We start from the raw sequence: 8,457 nt of genomic DNA on the forward strand, positions 1-8,457 counted from the left end.
TTTATGATATCTTGACATTTTAAAGGAACATTGGTAGGTTTTATTCCTAAAAAAGGTGGTTTTCTTAGAAATTCCAACTTGTAACCTGTCTTTATAATTTCTAAAACCCATTTGTCTGTGGTTATTTTCTCCCACTCTGTAAGGAAATGAGACAGTCTCCCCCCTACGGGTATCTCCGGGTTTTTTGCAATAATACTTACATTGTCATTTTTCATCTGTTTTACCCACTCTTCCTCTAGTTGAGGTTGAGGAGCGTTTGTGGTAGTTTCATTAGCCACCCCTTGTCCGAAAAGAGGACTGTCTACCTTCAAATCTGTCCCGGGATAACTTGGGGATCCGAAAATTGTTCCAGTGTGCAGAACCAAAATTGTACGACTTGTCATCTTTATTAAGTGCAGGTCTTTTGTTCGTTTCAGGTAGAGTTCCTGAAAACTTGCGTTTATAATCTTTCTTTTTAATGTCAGGAATCAACTCCTCAACTTGTTTCTTCTTATCTTTACGTGATTTTAACAAAGACTCCAGTTCTGCACCAAACACACCATCTACCTGTAAGAGGCAGATTTGAGAATTCTAGATTATTTGGCTGTTCGTAGAGGCTAGTGTCTGATATAGCGACGGATCTTCTTATAATGTGGTGAAATGCCCCTGCTCTACCGATCTGATCAAGACATTTTGTCGACATAGCAAAAATGTCTTTCACCTGCTGTGTAGCCTGATCTTTACTGAAATTGTCCGAAATTGCTCTGCTGTATGTACATTTGAATTACCAGTCCAAGTCTTGCGGCCTGTTGGCCTCTATAACCTATCTTCTCAACCATTTTAGCGGGTTGAGTGAAAAGAGTTTTACCTTTAGTACCTTTGGTGAAAGATGCCTTGTTACCATACTTTTTGGTTAAACAGCACTCTATCAATGAATCAAGCGAGGGCACTTCAAGCAATTTTTCTGACTCACTGTCCACCGGGAATAAATCAAAATTTTCCTCTGAAAAAGATGTTAAAAAATTTGGTTCTTTACATCTATAACTACTGTTCAGAACGTCTATTTGAGAACTGTCTAGCACAAGACCCTCCTTTTTATCACTTTTCTTGACAAGGGCGTCGTCGCCAAACATTTCATAAAGGTCTTTCTTTTGAGCCTCTGTCAAATTTTCACCCAAGGCAGCGGAACAGTTAACATTTGAAGAATCGTCTTTGTGACGGGAAAAATGAGAATCTGAATCGGATTCAGAATCCGACAGGTGAGGTTCTCTTGATGAGAATTGTTCTCTAGGTGCATGGATTGAGACTGTATCATCCTCCATCTCAGAGTCATGTCTTTGTTGTCTTTGTGACAAACAATCAGTGTCCGAATGACAAGAACTATAATTTGTTCCCTTCTGAAACATTTGATCTCTGTCAATTAATTTTTGTAACATTGATTCCATTGCTGTAAATCTTAAAAATTATCCTCCGCGTTATTATCCGAGGGGCACTCGCCCTCTTCCATCGATTTGTTCGATGCCATAGCGAAGAAAATGTAAAATAAGAAAATATTCACACTAACATATGAAAAAGTTTTAATTGTATGCAGCCACGGTTGCTTATACGATGCGAATACTTTCGCAAGAAAGAACAAACTGAATATACAAGCCATTTGTCGGAAGTGAATGGTGTCGAGGTAAAAAGTTTACTTCCGGGTAGGGCTATAATACGGATCACGGTATACGGAAAGACAAATCCAGACTGTAATGTCAGGTAAGTTTATTTATGAAATAAAATTGGCATCTTGGCCTAATCTGTAACTTTTAATTTTTATGTATGGCATTTTGGCCTACTCTGTAACTTTTCTTGCATCAAAATCATTCTATAACCTTGGGCAAGGAGTTGAAACATTGTAGTATATAGACTGCTCTTTAGTTCAATAAAAGTGTCTTTTAAATGAAAGCAGAAATGTTTTATTAGCTGCAATGTACAGACTGATACTGTTTAAGAGGACAAGCCTTAGGCTCAGTGATCCGTTTCAATTGTCATTATATAGATTCTAAGCTTGATAAGGATTCAGATGGCGGCATTTATTACACATTATCAGTTGAGATTTTCATTAGCTGCGCAGGGTTGCGCAGGTTCGAGCCTTTTTGTAACATAAATATACATTGGTTGAAAACACTTTCGGCATTTTTGTAAAAGGATGTGTCTTTCCTGTGTAAAGTCACTCTTACTTTGACTTTACGTGTTTAACCTGTTGTTTTAATTCATACTTTTGTGGAAAAAAAGGAAAGGACACTTATATCTTCTTGTTTTTTTTAGGTAAGAATACTTTGTTATTTTGTTTGAAATAATGCTTAATTTTTAAGGCACTGGAATATATTATTACTGAAGAAGTCAATATATAAGTTATGGTACACATTTGGATTTTGTATAAGTAACCACTTTTTGATATGATATAATGTTGCAATGTTCTTAATTTTGTTCAAAGAACCATTCTTATTAAGTGACAATAATGTATGTAATACATTAAAGCGATTTCTAAGCATTGAGAGCTTTATTTTGTAAAAGAACTGAACTTTGGTTTGAATGGAATGCGACTTAGCGATTATCTACCTTTGGGTTCTTATCGCTTTAGCTTAATTGATGGTTACCATTCGGAATATCTCTAAAAATTTATCCAAACCCGGAAATCAGTAATTTTTTTTAGAAGATTTTAGTTAATTTTGTAAAGAATATGCAAAATATGGATACAGTTGGTTGGTGTATACTTTATTTATGTAAAACTTGAATGAATTAATGCAGATTCCATATAGAACTGTGTAGTATAGATAAATTATAAATGTTGCAACATTGAACAGTTTACTGTAACTGAAATGATGTTAACTGAAGCTACCTGATTAGCAGGTTGCATGAAATTTGGTACATATTATGTTGATTATGACGGTTTAAAACTGTTTAAATTATATATTATGTATCATCACACTCTTACTTTGACTTTACGTGTTTAACCTGTTGTTTTAATTCATACTTTTGTCCAAACCCGGAAATCAGTAATTTTTTTAGAAGATTTTAGTTAATTTTGTAAAGAATATGCAAAATATGGATACAGTTGGTTGGTGTATACTTTATTTATGTAAAACTTGAATGAATTAATGCAGATTCCATATAGAACTGTGTAGTATAGATAAATTATAAATGTTGCAACATTGAACAGTTTACTGTAACTGAAATGATGTTAACTGAAGCTACCTGATTAGCAGGTTGCATGAAATTTGGTACATATTATGTTGATTATGACGGTTTAAAACTGTTTAAATTATATATTATATATCATCACATTCTTACTTTGACTTTACGTGTTTTACCTGTTGTTTTAATTCATACTTTTGTGAATAAAATAAAAAAAGGAAAGGACACTTATATCTTCTTGTTTTTTTAGATACCTTGGAAGAGGGTCATCGTGAAAGTCGGTAGGTACATATATGAATTATCCAAAAATAATCAGTTCTTATTCACATTCCATAACTTACACGTGTCTAACGCTCTAGAGATACACATACCATACAAACTACTCTAACAGTTTCGTTTCGTTTTACAAAACAGATTGCTACATAACCAATACATCCAAAAATATTCAGACAGATATTATGAAATACAGCTATATGTACCGTCTAAATAACACAAGTTACCAGAATATCATAACATTTGAAAATTAAAGTTCCATAACTGCTATGAAAATCATTATAACGATGATATGGATAGAACAACTGACACTGATTACTTCTATAAAGTTTGGTGTTTAATATGTTCTAGTATATAAGAGTGGTGACTAAAACATTTCACGTTGGAATCAAAGGCAAAACTGGAACTCGCCCTTGATATGCAAAACTACGCTTGGCAAAGATAACGTTTGTTTGGTGTAACTCCTACAACTGACATCGGAGCAGTTGCCCGGAACAGGTAAAATACAACAAAACAAGGGCCATAACTCCTCTGAAAATCACTGAACCGAATATGTCGACAATATAAACAATTAGGCTAGGCGGTGATCATTATCTGTAAGGTTTTGGGTCAATCATTCCAGTTATATGAAAGAAGTGGTCAAAAAATCATTTTATTTGATAAAGTAAGGGCCATAAGTCTGCTGAAAATCAGGCATAATTTGGTATAGGGAGATGGTGTATAGATTAGAATTGGCAGTATGAGAAATGCCAGTACCAGGAGCATTATAAGGACTAACTGAAATAGCCAGTCTTATTCATCGGTAAGGCATGGTAAACATTTACAAAGTGGAAAGAAATAGTGCAATGTCCGGGTTTAAGACTGCTAAGTGAATGCAAAAAAAAATACCCAAAAAACAAAATAAAACAAAAAACTTTAAACGTTAGCTGTTCGTTGTCTGACCTTGACAATAGGCGCTCAGTTACACGTATGAAAAGGAATAAAATACATATAATGATAGTGAATTGCTCAAGCTTCCCAAGTGAAAGTTTATCAAGGATGTTTACATGTTTGGATGGACGGATAGCTCAGTGGTTTGCACACTGGCCTTCCAATCCTGAGGTTGGGGGTTCGATCCCCGGCAGCTACTCGGGAATTTTCAGAAACGCTTTTCAGTGTTTCCCACCCAACTAGAGGTGTACTGGTCAGGAAGCCAGGCAATCCTTGCGTGTATCAGTGCTATTCACTGGGCACGTTAAAGAACCAGGCTGTCTATTCGCAACGAGCTAGGCTAAGTTAGCCGGACAAGCCTGTATCTGATTTCTGATCTCTCTGTCGTGGAGGCTTTGTCTCACTCTGTCCCTCTAGTCAGATCGCTCTGTGTCTGTACTAGTAGAGGATGAATTATGCGCCCTGTGTGGCTGCATTTGAACTATGTAAAGTGCCTTTGAACGTAAAATTGATCTTGAAAAGGGCGCTATATAAATCTGGTATAATAATAATTACAACAAGGGAAGTAATTGAAATGTTGTAATCCGGTGACGGTACGTATCGTGCAATAGCATTCACAGGCAAGTGAAAACTCTCGAAAAACTTTATTAGTACAGTATGTTTTGATGGTTATACTTAAAATGTCAAAATAATAAAGTTGGTATGAAATAAATTCGTAAAAAGAACCTCTGGAAGTAGCAAAGAATGCAACCGGGAAGAATTATAGAAGACGATATTTTTGGGCGGGAGTCTATTTTCAGATGATGAATATTCATTTAGTTAATCTCGATTCTACAATATGACATGTAAGATTTAGGAGTAAGATAGTTTAAACTAAATTATTGTTTTTTGTAGGTCTGTTTGTTACGTAGTTGTATTTCACTAAAGATTCACTTAAAGATGCGTAAAACACACATTGGCAAAGAGGCTATTTGTAATGAATATGCATGAGTACAAAATGGCGGCGCTCTACTGGAATTCGGATGCCTTTGATGATACCCTTGTGTCCATTACCTGCTCAGTCAAGTGTGACATGTTCACAATAAGTGTTCCTTCTCATGAGAAGGAAAACTAATGTTCTTTTATGGCGGATCAAAGACTGTCGTCGTGTTTATACTTTACCGCAACTGCATATTAGTGTCTTTGGACCATGTTTTCCCTTTGTATGATCATTCAAACCCGCTTTACAGTTAAATATGGCCCCGCATGTGTGACACGTAAATTGTTTTTCTCGATGCGATGTTTATATGTGGCCGGTTAAGACTTGATTTATAACCGAACGACTTACTACAATCATTACATGTATAAGGTCTTGAATCTATGTGTTTGTTGACGTGCCCTAACTAGCAAAGCTTCTTAAAAATGTTGTCCAAATAATTCGCATTTGTATTTCAAATATTTGGAATGCGTTGTAAACATGTCTTCGGAGGGTAAATCTGCAAACTTCATTTAACAATTTTAAACCTTCGTGAATAGGAGGTCGTTTGTGTTGCCTGAGGTCGTATACGTCTGAAAAGGCCTTTTGACATTTGCTGCATTTCACAAATATTTTGTTTTGTACACGTTTGTGTCTATAAAGATTTCCCCTACATACTGTAAAATAATTGCACATTGAATAATAGGACAATTTTCTTATTACGTTAGGTCTAGGATGTAGGGCAGCACTCTCCGTTGCAGACTTCTGCAAGTGATATTCGGTTTTCAAGTGTGGTGTACTTGTATTCAACGGTGTAAATAATTGCAAATTATTAGTCTCAACACATATCTCCTGTTCAACGTACACACTTTCATCTTCTTCAAATGAAATTTCCATCGTTGATTGTTCGTCACGTTGTCAGTGAGAAACAGTAGCACGGTTTTAGTTTTCGATTAGATGCTGCAACAGTCGTGATGAGTTTGCATCAATATTAAATAAGGGCATTTGTATCTAAAATACCTGAATATGACAAGAAGTTTAGATACATAAGTCGGGTCAGGAATATGTTTACAAATGGCAAAATTTAACTGACTGTGCATATATGTAATTGCTTATATCAATGAGAAATGCACATACCTTGCTAAATAGTATTTTCGGATTCAATTTAAGCAAGTTTTATAGAGAAATATATACGATATGTAGTCTAAAAATAATAATGTGTTGCAAATTGAATATGAAATCAGTCTTGCCTGAAAGAAAAAACACTAATCCTTCGCAAAACACGCAAAATCAGAACACTTTTTGTGGAAATCATCTGTATTAGCGGGGTCACGTGATTCGTGTTTCGGTGATAGTTTGCAACACGACATCGATGAGACTTGTTTTACGTTGGAACGTAGTTCTACCGGAGTGTTTACAGAGTCAGTATTTTTAGCTATTCTTCTTCTTCTTACTAGATTTATATAGCGCCCTTTTTAGGATAAACACGTTTAAATCGCTTCACTTATAGCAAAAGCAGCCACACAGGGTGCGAAATTAAACCTCTACTAGAACAGACACAGAGCGATCTGAAGCCGTCTTTCCTGGGAAGAACCAGTACACGCCTTTAGTTAGGTGGGAGACACTCAAGAGCATCTCAGAAATTTCCAGTGCCTGGACCTGGATTGACAGTCAAACGTGTTACCACTAGACCACCGGCCCACCTATCAGATGAGTTATACGTACAGTGTAATCATAAATTAGTAACATCGTTTAATGGTGTTTAATCCTCACACAGAGCATAGTCTAAACATAACAATGCTATTGAAAAATTATACTAGTATAAAAAAACTGTAACCTTTCTTTGAGTCTGAAAAATATCCAAACAGTTTAATATACCACTATCAAGAATCCAGATATAGTGAAAAATCGAAACCTTTGAAAAGTAAGATTATAAATTAGAACATGAATAATTTAATGACACAATTCTTTTATGAAAGCTCTGATGATATATCAGTTGAACAAAACCTTCTAGATTCAAAATGCTGAATCCACTGATCTATTTAAATCAAAGTCATTTACATGTGTTTTGTACTCGATACAGTTTGTGTGATTACTGAAATGGCCATTCCTTTTATCTGTAAGATTTACAGCGTGATCATAAATGAATCTGATTTTCCGCTTCTTGAAATTTTATGATAAGATATGATATCAATAAAATCAGATGACACCTCAACGCAAAGGAATTGTTTACACTTTTCGAAGGATTTGTAAACATATCTTCCTACAATAATTACTGCATAGATATTCATGGCAAACTTCACTTTTGCAACATTTTCAAAGTCAAAAAGGAAAGCAAGAGCCATGTTTGACATGATCCTCTGAACGCAAATGTTTGCCAAGAAGTGTTAACAAGAACAGCGGTGTCCAGTACCTTTGCATGCAAAAGTTAAGATTTATACTAAATCAAGTTGCTTTACTCTTCTTCATCATTCTTCTAATACTATCTTAAGGTTCAAGTAAATTTACTAAAGGCAGATAATTCAAAAGATATGATGAAAAAAGATAATAATGGTTCTTATGCACTGCAATATGCTCCGTCATTGTGAAAAGTGTGAACAAAATACCTTTAATAGTTTCGAATGTTCTAAACAAAACTGATACGAATAAGACAAATAAAAGGAAATGATTCAAAAAGCAAATAAGGTAGATTTATGGTTCTCATGTATGTCAATTTCTATCTATGTCCTCGAATTTTTGTAATCAGTTTAAATAAAATCTTTTCAGAACTTAGACATATGCCTCGGACAAGTATTTTTTATGAGACATAATTCGGAAAGTAATCAATGTAAAGTTGGTTCTTGTACAATGCACGTTCTCTTAATAGCATATGTCAGTGTTTGTAGCTTTAACAAAGTCACTTCAGCTGTTCAATAGTTACGTTCCGGAAGTCAAATAAAGGAACATGGTTAAACGAGTAAACAAGATAGAATTTAAGTTTTTGTATTACATTGCACTTTTAAAATCAGAGCATATTCTATTATTGTGTGAAAGTTTAATGATATCCTGTTACAAGTTCTGGAGTAAGTCTCAAAACAAAAGTATTCTGAGCAAATCAAAAAGGGAGTTTATTCAAAATGTAAAATAATACAGGTATGTTTTTC

This window comes from Mercenaria mercenaria, unplaced genomic scaffold, assembly GCF_021730395.1.
Source record: "Mercenaria mercenaria strain notata unplaced genomic scaffold, MADL_Memer_1 contig_5032, whole genome shotgun sequence".
In the NCBI taxonomy this organism is placed as follows: domain Eukaryota; kingdom Metazoa; phylum Mollusca; class Bivalvia; order Venerida; family Veneridae; genus Mercenaria; species Mercenaria mercenaria.